The 12,192-nt window shown below is 44.4% G+C and overlaps 1 long non-coding RNA gene across 2 annotated transcripts in view; it reads left to right on the forward strand.

The window, feature by feature from the left end:
- LOC130144586 (uncharacterized) overlaps positions 1-11,977 on the forward strand; it is a 29,873-nt gene extending 17,896 nt beyond the window's left edge. For both annotated transcript variants that reach the window (XR_008820173.1, XR_008820172.1), the window contains exons 3-4: positions 8,370-8,701; positions 11,600-11,977. This is a non-coding gene — a long non-coding RNA (uncharacterized LOC130144586). The remainder of the gene's footprint in view (positions 1-8,369; positions 8,702-11,599) is intronic.
- The last annotated feature ends 215 nt before the right edge of the window (positions 11,978-12,192 follow it).

A 12,192-nucleotide genomic window follows, 5' to 3' on the forward strand; every position in this document is an offset into this window, starting at 1 on the left:
CACACTTGCACTGTGGACCCATATGCAGAGGAGATAATCTTGTTGTAAAGAAAAACTTTTCATTCAAAAACAAGACCCAAAACAATCAGCGCTAATATGCCCAGCAGTTTCCACATGTTTGATGGTGGACTCACCTTGAGTTTAGTGAAATTAGCTGTTGTGCTGACAACATGGGCAATGATCCTCTGAAGAACCTCCTTATGGTTGCCTTTGGATCTCATGTAGATTCCACATCAACAGAGAAATGGTTTCTTTTCCAGTATTTCACTGTGTGTTTTAGTAACTAAGAAGTAACAACTTCTCTTTACCTTTTTTTTTTTTGAGGTTTTCACCTCTTGCTCTGTTGCTGTCATCTTTCACTTGTAAATGCACCAGGATCTTACAAGCCTCTGTGGTTTTGGAAAGGAGGAGTATTCTTTGCATGCCACCCTAATAAGCCTGGAGGAGCTGCTTGCTTTGCCTACACCACAGGAGAATCCTTAGGGGCAAGTGTACAGCTGTGATATAGACCAGAACTTGACCTGTAGATAAGGAAGGAGCTGGAGCACTCAATGGCCAGCAAAGTAACAGCTCCCGGTTGTCTCTTTGGTCCCTGTCTCCTTCAAGGCAGCATGGATGCCTGGGAGCTTGGGGACCCAGGATGTAAGGGAAGAAGCTGGGATCTGTCACTGGCTCCAGTTGGGCTTTTGGTAAGCTCCCCTGCTGGCTCCTTGGGACAGGCAATTGTAACTAATGGCATGAGCTCCCTTTCTTTCAAGGTCATCATTTCTTCACAAAGTGCAGGTAAAAGTAGAGCAGCATTGTTTTCCCAAGCTGATTGCTCTGGGTAGGAACATCTTGCTCCAGACCCTCTGTGCATGTGTAGAGGATCTCGGGATGACATGTACTATATGGAGTAAATATCAAATCCACAGCCTGTCTGCCAGCACAGTGGGTTTTTCTGGTCCACCTTCTATTTTTCTGCAATAGTATGGCTTTAGTAGTTTAAAATGTGTTTTGTATGCACTTTGAGGAGGCAATTCCAGGACAAATGATAGAAGAAAGGCACCGACTGTTAGCAGTTCACTGAGTTTACCACTTTTCACCTCTGCTCCCTTATATAAACAGCAAAGCTTTAGCTTTTCTGTCATATCAGAACACAAGAGTACTTTCATTTTTTCAAAAATAAATTATTTAAAATTTCTCTGCAGTCAGCATTTTCACTAACTTAATAAAATATAATTTTCTCTCTGTGAGTCTCAAATCAAAAGCTGTTCCTTTGCCCTGTACTCCTAGGCTCTAAGATTTAAATAAAAATGAACATATTGAATTTGAACGATTGTAAAGCTGAATTTTACTACAAGGCTTAGACCAACACATACATGATTTTAATATCTGGAATGTGTGGATTTATTCTACCAGTTATGTAATGGCATGTTATTAGCTATTTCATTTATATGCTAGACTGGGATGTATTTATGAAATTCCTAAAGGTGACCTGGAAAAAACAAAATATAATGGACGAAAATGTAATGATTGGTGCCATAAACAGCAAATTAGTACACAGATCTGAATTGGAGAGTTTAAAATAAACTACGCTCTTTAGAGATACATTAAGTGAATATTGATGTGTTAAAAACACGTGCATGTTGCCCCGACTTTGCTATCAGGCTCACAATATCTTCAAAATAGGTGCTCGCAGATTGCAGCTCTAACTACATTTTCAGCAGATAGTCTTTCATGTGAAAAAAAGAAAAAAGTCAAGGAGACAGATTTGGGTTTCTGTTTATTTTTGAAAAGCTACAAAAATACATTTCTATAGAAGCCATATGAATGTTATTCCTACACGGTCCCTTCCCAGGCATTGCCTGGGCTATAGACAAAGGGCTGTGTTGCTTAGCAACCCCCCTAAAGCTCATCAGCACAGCCTTGGTATTAATATTTATCCCCCCCTTAAAAAAAGCTTTACTCTGAAATTTGAAATGGGATCTGTCCTCCCTCTCTTTTGTGCAATTAAAGTAATACTGCTCACTTTTCCCAATTAACATTACTGGCTAAGCCAAACAATTTCTGCCAGGCACACCAAATCCAGCTCTTGGGTAACCAACTGAAATAAAAGTTATGGCAGGGATGAATTTCTGTAGCCCAGTGTGTCTTCTGCTGTCAGTGTTTTGTGGTACCTCTTTCCTTTAGATAACCTAAATCCATATTTTCCATCTTCCCAGCCTTTCTTTCTGAGTTGTCTCCCTCTGTGCCCATATTGAGGAGCTCCCTCTTGGCTGCATGTTCCTTGCTGCCTCCAGCAGCTCTGGCTTTCTTGGTGGGACACTGCAGGGGCAGAAGGTGTTCCCCAGCGGCCACCAAGGACACCCAGGCACCAGAGTAGGTGCTGAACAAACCGAAGTGACAAAAATCCAGTAAACAAGACTAAACCCTCAACTATCTACACTAGGACTAACCAAGACCCAACTGTTACTTGGTGAAATACTCCTCTACACAAGCAAGAGCCCTTTGCGTTACGTGAGTCCCCTGTACAGCCCATTTTTGAGAATTTCAGTGAATGTAATTAGCACATAGGCCAAAAATAGGAGTGAATGAAAATGTCTCTGGAGGGAGCAAAGCAAATTTTTCAATGCCATGGAAATATTCTGGTTCAGCTGTGGCTTTCTGTTTGTGCTAAATGGCCATGAGATCCAGGGATATTCACTTTTCTACCCTTCAGCCTTTCCAGAAAGTACCATCACAGGATTCAGAAATACAGATCTGAGTCTACCAGGCAGTAAATACTCCTGCCATTGTATCAAAACACCATGGTCATGTTGGGACTTTGTGTGAAAAAGAGTAGCAGAAGGAAAAGAAGTCAGCTAGAGCTACAACACGCTATGCACTGCTGAAAAAAAAGGGCGCTCAACACACATACCTAAATATGGGCTTGGTGCTTGAAGTTTTGGTCCCATTTGCTTTCTTCAAAATCTTGGCCACAAAATGTGATGCTCAGCAAGGCACAGATTCTTTCTGGAGTAAGCTGGAATGTACGAGACTGCCTACCAAAGCCACTGAAGGTTGAGGAAAGAACTGTGATTCTGGAAGCAATTTCTTTACAAAATCATTTTCCTTTGGGGGTGGAGGGGAGATTATTTTAAGGTCAGGAGCAGATGTGTATGGAAAGCTAATTGAAAATGTGATAAAGGAAGAGAGGCAAAGGGTCCTTCAAACAGAAGCAGCAACCCTGAACAGCAGGCAATACTGACCTCAGGCTCCAGCAGTGTCTTAATACTATGTTTTGGGGTTTTTTCTTAACTTCTCCCCCTTCTCTCATGCTAAGCAATAGTAAGAACTGTTCGCTAATACCAGTGAAACAGGAGTCCACAAACACATTTGTTAGGCTAATCCGGACTGGAGAGAACGTTGTGCAGATGCCTCACAGTCTGCCTTTCTTATCTGTGAATACAGAACGTATCTCAGGCCCACACTTACCTTGGAAGGTTACACCAAGACCTGTCAAGTGGAATTTTCTCTGCTTGTAAACTCATGCAGTGCTGCTCTTTAGAACAATGTTAATTCCACCTGGCCATATCCTCAGCTGGAGCCAATCGATACATCCATTGCTTTCATCGTCTGCACTGCCTGTGACAGCCAGGAATGATCAGTTCTTTATGTCTAAAAAATTTCTTTTGTAGAAGTCCTGAAATCTGGAAGCTTCTTAGTTTTGATTAGGTTAGCCTCCATTCAAAAGAAAATCAGCTTTTAGCCTCTATAAATTGGACCTCCTTTCGATTCCACTTGTTTTTCACTGGTTTTGCCCTTATGAATTTCCTTTAGGATTACTCCTGTCTTATACTGGTATAAGAATGAGAAGATACAGGACCACTAAGTGCATTTACAGCCAAAATGTGTGTATCAATTTAGGTGCAAATACATCTCGGCACATTGGGTACAAATACAGGAAAGGAGAGAAGGGAGATGGGGCAGACACGAGCAAGCTGAGTGACAGCTATGCAAGGGGCCGTGCCATTTACAGAACGGTACTGCAACACCCACACCTCCTCTTTTGCCAGTTGTTGATTATATAGCCTCGCCTTTGCTAGCTCTCACATCACTCAGGCTATAAGCAGACATCATCTTTTGGACCCAGTTGTGTCAGTGAGCAAGTACTCTTCAGCATCTCGCTGATAAACTTTAAATCTCTTCTTGACTGACAGGTCTGGTAAGAAAACAGCTTGCGTAAACTCCCCCCCATTTTACTGTAGGCAAAATAGGTAGGCAGCTCAGCCTAATTATGCCTGACCTTTCCTGCTGTGTGATAGAAAGTATACACATGGGGTACTCCTTCAGCACATCTGGAAAGACCACACTCTGGTGAGGAGGCGAACCTGAGGGTAATGATGCCTCCCAGGGACTTTAATACATGCAGAAGAGACTGGCTGTTGTCACTGTGGACACCCTGTTAATGCTGCCTTTATGCCTAAGCTATAGCGTCTTGAGAAGCTGCAGAACAGCACTTCCAAGGGTAACTAGTGTAATTGGGTTCGTCCTGTTTACCACTTTAAATGGCACCTTAGGAGAGCTGTTGCTTTTCATTTACTTCCTTCCTTTTTTCTTTTTGTGAGCTAGTGCTGCTGTTCATCCTAAACTCCTAGGCAGATTCTTGTCTTCTCAGTGACAGTAGCTCCTTTTGTGTCCTGGACTTTTACTTTTGAATTCATTTAATTTAATGCTGGTGAGAAGCAGGAGGAATAGCTGTGTGATCCAGCATTTAATTCCAAAGGCTGGACCTAGCCTGGGCAGGGAAAGTGCAGATTTCCTCACCTTGCCATGGTGAACTTGCAGTGTGAACTTGTTCGCTCTTCTGGAAGCCCAACTGGGATAGTATCTTTTCCAGTAAGGCCCATGCCATGCCTGCTGCCAGATTGACTGGATTCAGAGGCCACCAGACAGTCAGGACAGCTGGCTGCTGACTCCATTGGGCTTGAGCCAAGAGCCAAGGAAGAGATCTTGTCCACTTGTCCACTAAAATGCTGCTCATTTTCACCTCATCTGGCTTCCAAAGGTCTGAAAGGTTTCATGTTTGCAGCCCTTTCCATATTAGGATGATCTCCCTTCATCAGCATTCCCACATCCTGCTGGTTTTGAGTTAGACAGTATCCTCAGCTTTTCTTTTCTCTGGTTTTAAGCTTTTAAAATCACTTGTATAAAGCGGAGGGAGGGGGTTTTGTCCTAGAGAAACAACAATACTTAACATGTGTAAAACGCTTTTCACCTTTCAAGCAAATTCAGTTAACTAATTAATCCTTGCAATATCCCTGGGAGGAAAGTAAACGTTATCTCACTTTTACACATGGGGAAACTAAGGCAGAAAGGTGAATTGCTCAAAGCTAGTGAAAGATTTAGTGCTGCAGTCAAGTTTATAAACACAGGAGTTTTCTGCCTCCTGGTTCTGCATGCAGGCAATTAGACCAAGTCTCCAATGGCCAAAGCAGGCTACAAGGCGTGACCTTCCCTGTGAAGCAGTAGCATTGCTCTGGGGTCTGCAGAGAGGCCGAGGCTCAGAGCTAGGGAGAGATGAGGTAGGGGTAAGCACTGTCCTGGTTTGAGCCTCAGCCCCTTTCTAACTGTGCTCCATCACTGCCCCACAGGTAAAACGAGCTGCGTAACAAGTACAGCAAGCAGAACCGCAGAATGTAGCAAGAGTTGAAAGAAATTTTGCACCAGCTGTGTCAAATCAGGGACTGTAATTTGGAAGCTGTGTGGAAGACATGAGTGCTGCATGTCCTACAAATGAGTCTCCGTATGATGGAGATAGGATGTGCCATGCCTGTCATCCAGGGTAATAAATGAGAATATTAATCTGCCTAGTTTATCAGTTCTCCATCTCAGGAGAGGGCATGGACAACTTTTCTGATACGTATTTTGTGCTGCTACTGTGCTTATTCTGCTTAAAACAGTTCCACTTGTTCCAGAATTACACTGAGCAAGTGAGCAGCCTTATCACGGCAGTAGACAAGGAACTACATTCTGGTATCAGTGACAATGGTGCAAACAGAGAAGCTGCTTCAGTTTCGGAGGAGCTGCTTAAGCTTTCTGCTGCTGTATCTGAGCACTGCACTAGCTGAAAATACCTCTGTTTGGACCAGCTGAGAGAGGAAAATCAGGGCATCTGTGCAGCACACAGCAAGGAAACTTCTCCGTGTCACCAGCCAGCACTGTCAAAGGCACTGCTCTAGGGAAGCTTGCACCAGCACTTCAGTCTTGCTATTAATAATGAGCATTCCTGCTTTTTCTGAGAAAGGATTGGTGACTGAGGAATTAACACTACCCCTCCAAACTCACCAAACTTTTCTTCTAGTTAGGGGGTCGATGCTTTAAAACAAAACAAAAGAGCACCAGAAATACAGCAGGTGAGTGCCAGTAATTTTTATTTCTGCACTGGAACAAATTGTGCCAAGCATTTTGTGAGAGAAGGACAAGAGAGGACAATCCATCAGTGCAGAGTACATCAACGTATTAAAAAAATGCAAGTAGTGGGGAAAGCTTTTAATTTGAATGATATCAGTGCCCACAAGCACGACAATAATTAAAGGTCTGCCAGCATGGCTATTATACATTCTGGTTTAGTGCATTTAATATCTCAGCTGCTTCAAATCACATCAGCCTGATGGCTGGCAAGCACGATTCCACTCTGGATGCAAATCAAACTCTCACACATTGTTCTGAAGCCTCACTTTTAAGGTAGGACTTTTTCGCATCGGGACAGGACAGGCTGTCCTTTGTCCTTGCAGTTCTGTGATGCTGGTGCGCTTCCGCTGCCCAAGGAAGAGCAGAATAAATTATTCTCCTTAGGGTTTGTCTGAAGTGATATTGTACCCTACTTCAGGGCAATTTTTCCAGTTCTCAAAACTTTCCTTCTCCCCTGGCAGGTGTACGCTCTGTGAACCAGCTGGGATGTTCCCTCCCTTTTGCGTTGTAATGAGGGTAAGCGAGGGGACAGTCCCTCCCGTCTCTCCAGCCCTAAGCTGGTGGCTGACAGGACACATTGGGCTACATTGCATTCAGCTTGCTGGTGGCAGGCTTATTACTAGACTGCAGCCGTCTCTGATGGGGTGGGTGGGCAAACAAGTGTTTTTCCTTCATCTTCTGGTGCTTCCGTGCTGTGCTATTCCTGAAGAGCCACAGGACCTCCTCAGGAAGCGCAGCCTGGAGCAGCACTGGCACAGAACCAAGCTGGATGGAAACAGATGATCACTTTTGCAAATACTAATTTACAACACTCCCAGAAACAAGCCAACTTATTTTATTTTCATATCAGGGGGGAGGGAAAAAAAAAAAGAGAGACTAACAAGCAATGTGACTAGCATCATCATGATTACTCCGCTTACGTGTATCCCACTCGCCTTCACTCTGCCTGCTTTCCCTTTCAGCCCATAACCTCAGGAGGACAGGACCTGTCTCTCACTGGCTGTTTATGCAGATCGGAGCGCAAGGGGGCCTTGATCCTCCCTGGGTCCTTCTGATGCTACTGCAGTGCAGCTGATGAGGAGGTTTTAGACCGAGGTGGCTGCTCGCTTCAGCTCATAAGAGATTGAAAGTGCCCTGGAGGTCAGGGGGAGGTGCCACGTCCTTCGACCTTGAAAGCATTAAGGAGTTGAACAATTAGCTGGCTGGAGTTTGGCAGGAAGAGTGCTGGATCTGAAGCCACGAAGCAAAAGTGCGACCTTGTTAGGATTAAAAAGTGGAGAGTTCAAAGGGATACAGGAGGGAGAGTGGGAGGTCTAATGAAGGATATAGGCAGACAGATAAAAAGCTGAAGGAAAAATCTGATGGCAGTTTTCTTTGCCAGTTTAGCATCTGCTGTTGTACCAACTCAGTCTCTTGGAAATCACATTTGAGCAGGTTTTTCCCCTTAAGAGACATGGTAAACAATGCTGCATGCACTTCTAGACCATTTCAAATGCAGGGTGAAGTATAAAAGCATTTCAAGCAAATGTTTTACTGTGTATTTGCAGTGGACCAGGAGAGGATGCATCACAGATTTGTATCACATCAGCTGAGGGGCAGGAACCCCCTATTTTAGGGGTCAAATATTTCTTATGCTGTGATAATTTGATCACTCAGGGCAGCTTCGTTTGGAGGATCCTGTCATGTGTGGATTCACTTCTCTCAGAGGAGGTGCAAATTCATACTGCAGCCTTCCCTTCAGTGGGAACATTAATACAGCCCTGTCTGCCTGCCCCTTTGCAAGCACAGTTTGGAGGCTGATTAACTTTAAAGACTTTCATACCTTGTCAAAATGTTCAAAAGTTATTTGCAACAGGCATCTACCTTAGCAATTTAGTGTGCTGGAAGGGTTCTTGCTATAAATACTCTTTGTGTCTTTACTTTGTCTCTTGCAGTTGCACTAAGGCATTCACCTGATCACAGCAGTGAATAGCTCAGGGCCATTTCCCACCTATTGGACCCAAGGCTGGAGTCATGCAGTGCCGTGCCACCCAGGACGCTCCACTTGCAGAGTAGACAGGAGATCTGCCAGCTGTTAGCGCTCTGAATTTGTGTGGTGCGTTGCACCAGAGACTGCACTGGCACAAACCTCATGGCTGGTAAAGATGTGGTGTGCATGTGTGGTTTTGGAACCATAATGGGAGGCAGCAAAATGAACTAGAGTCCTTCCCACTTGGCGTCAACTCCAGTTGGTTACTTCGATGTGTCCACAGAGCATTGAAATCAGGTAAGCCCTGTCTCCAGAAGACATAAAACTAAAAACAGCACCAGCCCTGATCAAGTGCTGTTGGCTAGATTTGGTTGTTAGCTATAATGAATAGCTTGAAACAGCATCAGTTTTAGTGACTGTGTTGTTAATTTTAATAAGAGTTTTGTTTTATGCTGATCCCCTTAATTATTAGTTTAAATATTGCTGTCTGCTATTAATTGGTAACTGTGCTGTCTGCCTGGCTACGTCCTGCCAATGCAGAGTGTGTGATGCGGTGCTGGCTCCCTGCAGGACACCCTGCCAAACAGCCCCAGTATAGGCAGATTTTTACAAAGAGCTGCAGCCTGAAAGGAAACCAGATCGAACACACTTTCATTTGCATTGTGCTCCTCACCCACAGGATCCTGCTACCCAAACCTGGGCAGCATTTCCAGTTATCACTGTTCTCTGATGTCGTATCGCACTGGCCCAGGCTCATACTTCCCGCTCCATTCCATTCCTTACCTGCATCCAGTGCGCTGGGAGCTACCTTCTGGCTTTTGTACATTGGAGGTTCCCTGAGCATGTTTTCCATGAAGGCTGCTCCTTTTCCACAGCATCCAGCTCTCATCACACAGACTCAGATAAAAACTCCTTTTCCCCTGCACTGTCCATTGGCCGCAGGAGCACAACAGATTGCTAGTTAATATCTGGCGAGAGCCAAGTGTGAAACCTGATTTGGGAAAATGCATCCAAAACCAGTGTCTGGATCAGAGCACCTGGAAGAGGCTGTCTAGTAAAAAACTTCAGGCCCAGGGAATAAGCTGGACACCAAGTCGGCCTCCCACCACCTAAATGATGCTGTTTGGAAACACAGAAAATCCTACTCTACCTGCCCTCCTGTAAGGGTTTTGACAAGATGCTACCCCATAACCTTGGTTGCTTCAGCTGTTGGGCATCCAAATGGTTCTGGAGACAGTACCACGTTCCTTTGTCCTGCCAAGCATGCCAGTGCTCCACAGCCACTCTCTGTAATGAAATCTTTTTCTGCCAGTCCTCTGAGGTCAGAGTGGTCTCATTAGCTCACCGCTGGGCAGCAGCCTCAAGCCCAGCAGAGGGCAAATGGTGGGAAGTAAACACCAGGTCCTGCCATTGCCTGATGCTCTCCTGATGCATCCCGTGCCAGCGTTCATGAGCACACTGTCCTGGCCGGGCAAGCTCTGCACAGGGAAGAGGAAACACACTTGCAAAGCTTGAGCCCACAGGGATGATGTGGACATGCTGCATCAGTGTCCCTTGCTATCTCAGCCGCTTCACTTAGGTCCTCTGGGCCAACAGAAGTGTCAGTGACCTCCAAAACCTCCCTCGGCCCATGGTTTATCAGTGCAGGCTTGGGCAGGGTACTAAGGAGCCTCTGGTTCAGGCTGTGTGTGGGAAGCAGTGGTGGGCGCTGAGGAGGAACTGGAACTTAAGACAGATGGCATGCTAGGGGGTTTATCCCAAAAGGAGAGATGTATTAGAGCAGCCTGAGAGGAGATCACAGCAGCAAGAGCAATAATGCAGCTCTTTTTTTGCTACAGAATAGAGAAAGGGAGTTAGATTGACATGCAGATATCACTGCTGGCAGATATGCTTCCCAGGGAGTTTCCAGCGCACTATCAATAAATAACAATTTCTCTTACATGCTTTGCACTTCAGAAACATTCTGATGGTCACTGCTTGCTTGCTTTATTTTTGAAGGAACACCACCACAAGAGTGGCATTTGGGCACTTGGGCACACTCTAACATGTAAACTTACCCTTGTCTTCTTCTACCTGCAGATTGCCAGTTAGGGGTGAACAGTACATTTTGAGGGTAACTTCCATAACTTTCAGCATTTGGACATTGCATTTGCTTACACCCAGCATCAGAGACAGGCCATTAGTGGAAATACCAGGGGTTGGGGAAGGTGGAAGGTGCAGATTCTGCTGGTTCCTGGTGGCATGGGGATTTTTATACTCCCTTCAGGCATAAAATAGAACAACCTCCAGGCCGGGCTAGGTCAGTCCCATCCCTGTCTGGTCTGTCTCCCCGTAGACCATCAAAGCTCCCCAATAGCTTCCCATTCTCCAGGGTAGAAGTGATAGATACACGTGGGCATCTTTGAAACAGCATACCTTTGTCTTTCCAGTTCATTTTTACTGCTGGAGTTGCTGATACCCAAAATTGATGTTTGGGAGCAGCAGGACATGAATGGAGCAGCATAGCCAGAGGTTCTACTCTCGGAAAATGTTTGGGGAACTGCAGCAAAGAAAATCTAAACCCCAATAATCCTACCTGAATGTCAGCATTAAAGTCACATCAGGACACCACATGCTTGTGGTCAGAGTTACTTCCATTCTTTTAAATGTAATGGTGAAGCCAAAGGGCAGCACAGCAGCTGCATGGGAAATTGATCATCTCTTCTGGACAGATCCCACTGTATCCCAAAATCTATGTGATCGGCCCAGACACTACAGCGATAAATGCTTTGGAGACATTTATACATTAGATGAGACTTGTGTTGTTTAGGACACAGTGGTTGAATCCTGGAGCTATGCCTTTGGAGTTTATGACTTGCACCAAGTTTTCTGACCAACATAGTTTATTCTTTTTTTCAGGGATTTTAGTCCAACAAATAGCACTAAAGGCAAGCAGACTTAAGGTTCACAGATTAAGATTTTCTGGCACAGATTGGTTTTATTTCTTAAATCATTTATTTCTAAAGGTCAGTATATAAAAATTCATGTTATCTAAGATCACTTTCCTATCAGACAGGCATATTCAAATATTTGATACATAAGTCAAAGTACACTGCCTTTAGATCAATCACCCTTTTCATGCCTAAACCTATACAAACTACATCTCTGTTTCATAGCAATGCTTGAAAAAAACACTCCAGATTTGTTTTTTCACAGATCAGCAGCAAGCTTATACTGAAATCCAGACCTTTGAAACATGCTCTTCCGGCCAACTTTCATCCAAGTACCCGAGATTAAAATGGTGTTTGCTACCTCCTTGAGGAAATCTTGCACCTTTTCTCCCATGGGGCTGGAAAGCTGTCCAGTCAGTGCTGCAGCAGGCTTGGTGGAAGTGAAACAAAGCCCTCTCCAGCCATCACCCAGGCTTCTCTCCATACACCATTTGGGAACCCACCTCCCAGCTCAAGATCTTGCCAAGACCCTTGGGGAAACACTTATGCTAAAGCAATGTAAAAGTCTAATCCTCACATTCCTGACATTTTGTTGGATCATGGCACCATTACGGTGTAGATTAAAAAGCATTTGTTACCTTTATTGTTTATCTTATGGGCTAGATTAATGTCACTATGTCACTTACTTTGCCAAATTGAACTGTCAGTTCAAAACTCCAAAACAGGCATGTGAAAAATGTCCAGTAGATTATTTTCTATCTAAGATTAAGTTCTACCCTATCATCCAGGGTTAATTTAGGACCATTAATTATGTGTGGGCTGGACATAAGTTTTCAGGCATGTATTATTTTATTACCT

The sequence above is a fragment of the Falco biarmicus genome, chromosome 2, assembly GCF_023638135.1.
Source record: "Falco biarmicus isolate bFalBia1 chromosome 2, bFalBia1.pri, whole genome shotgun sequence".
Taxonomy (NCBI): domain Eukaryota; kingdom Metazoa; phylum Chordata; class Aves; order Falconiformes; family Falconidae; genus Falco; species Falco biarmicus.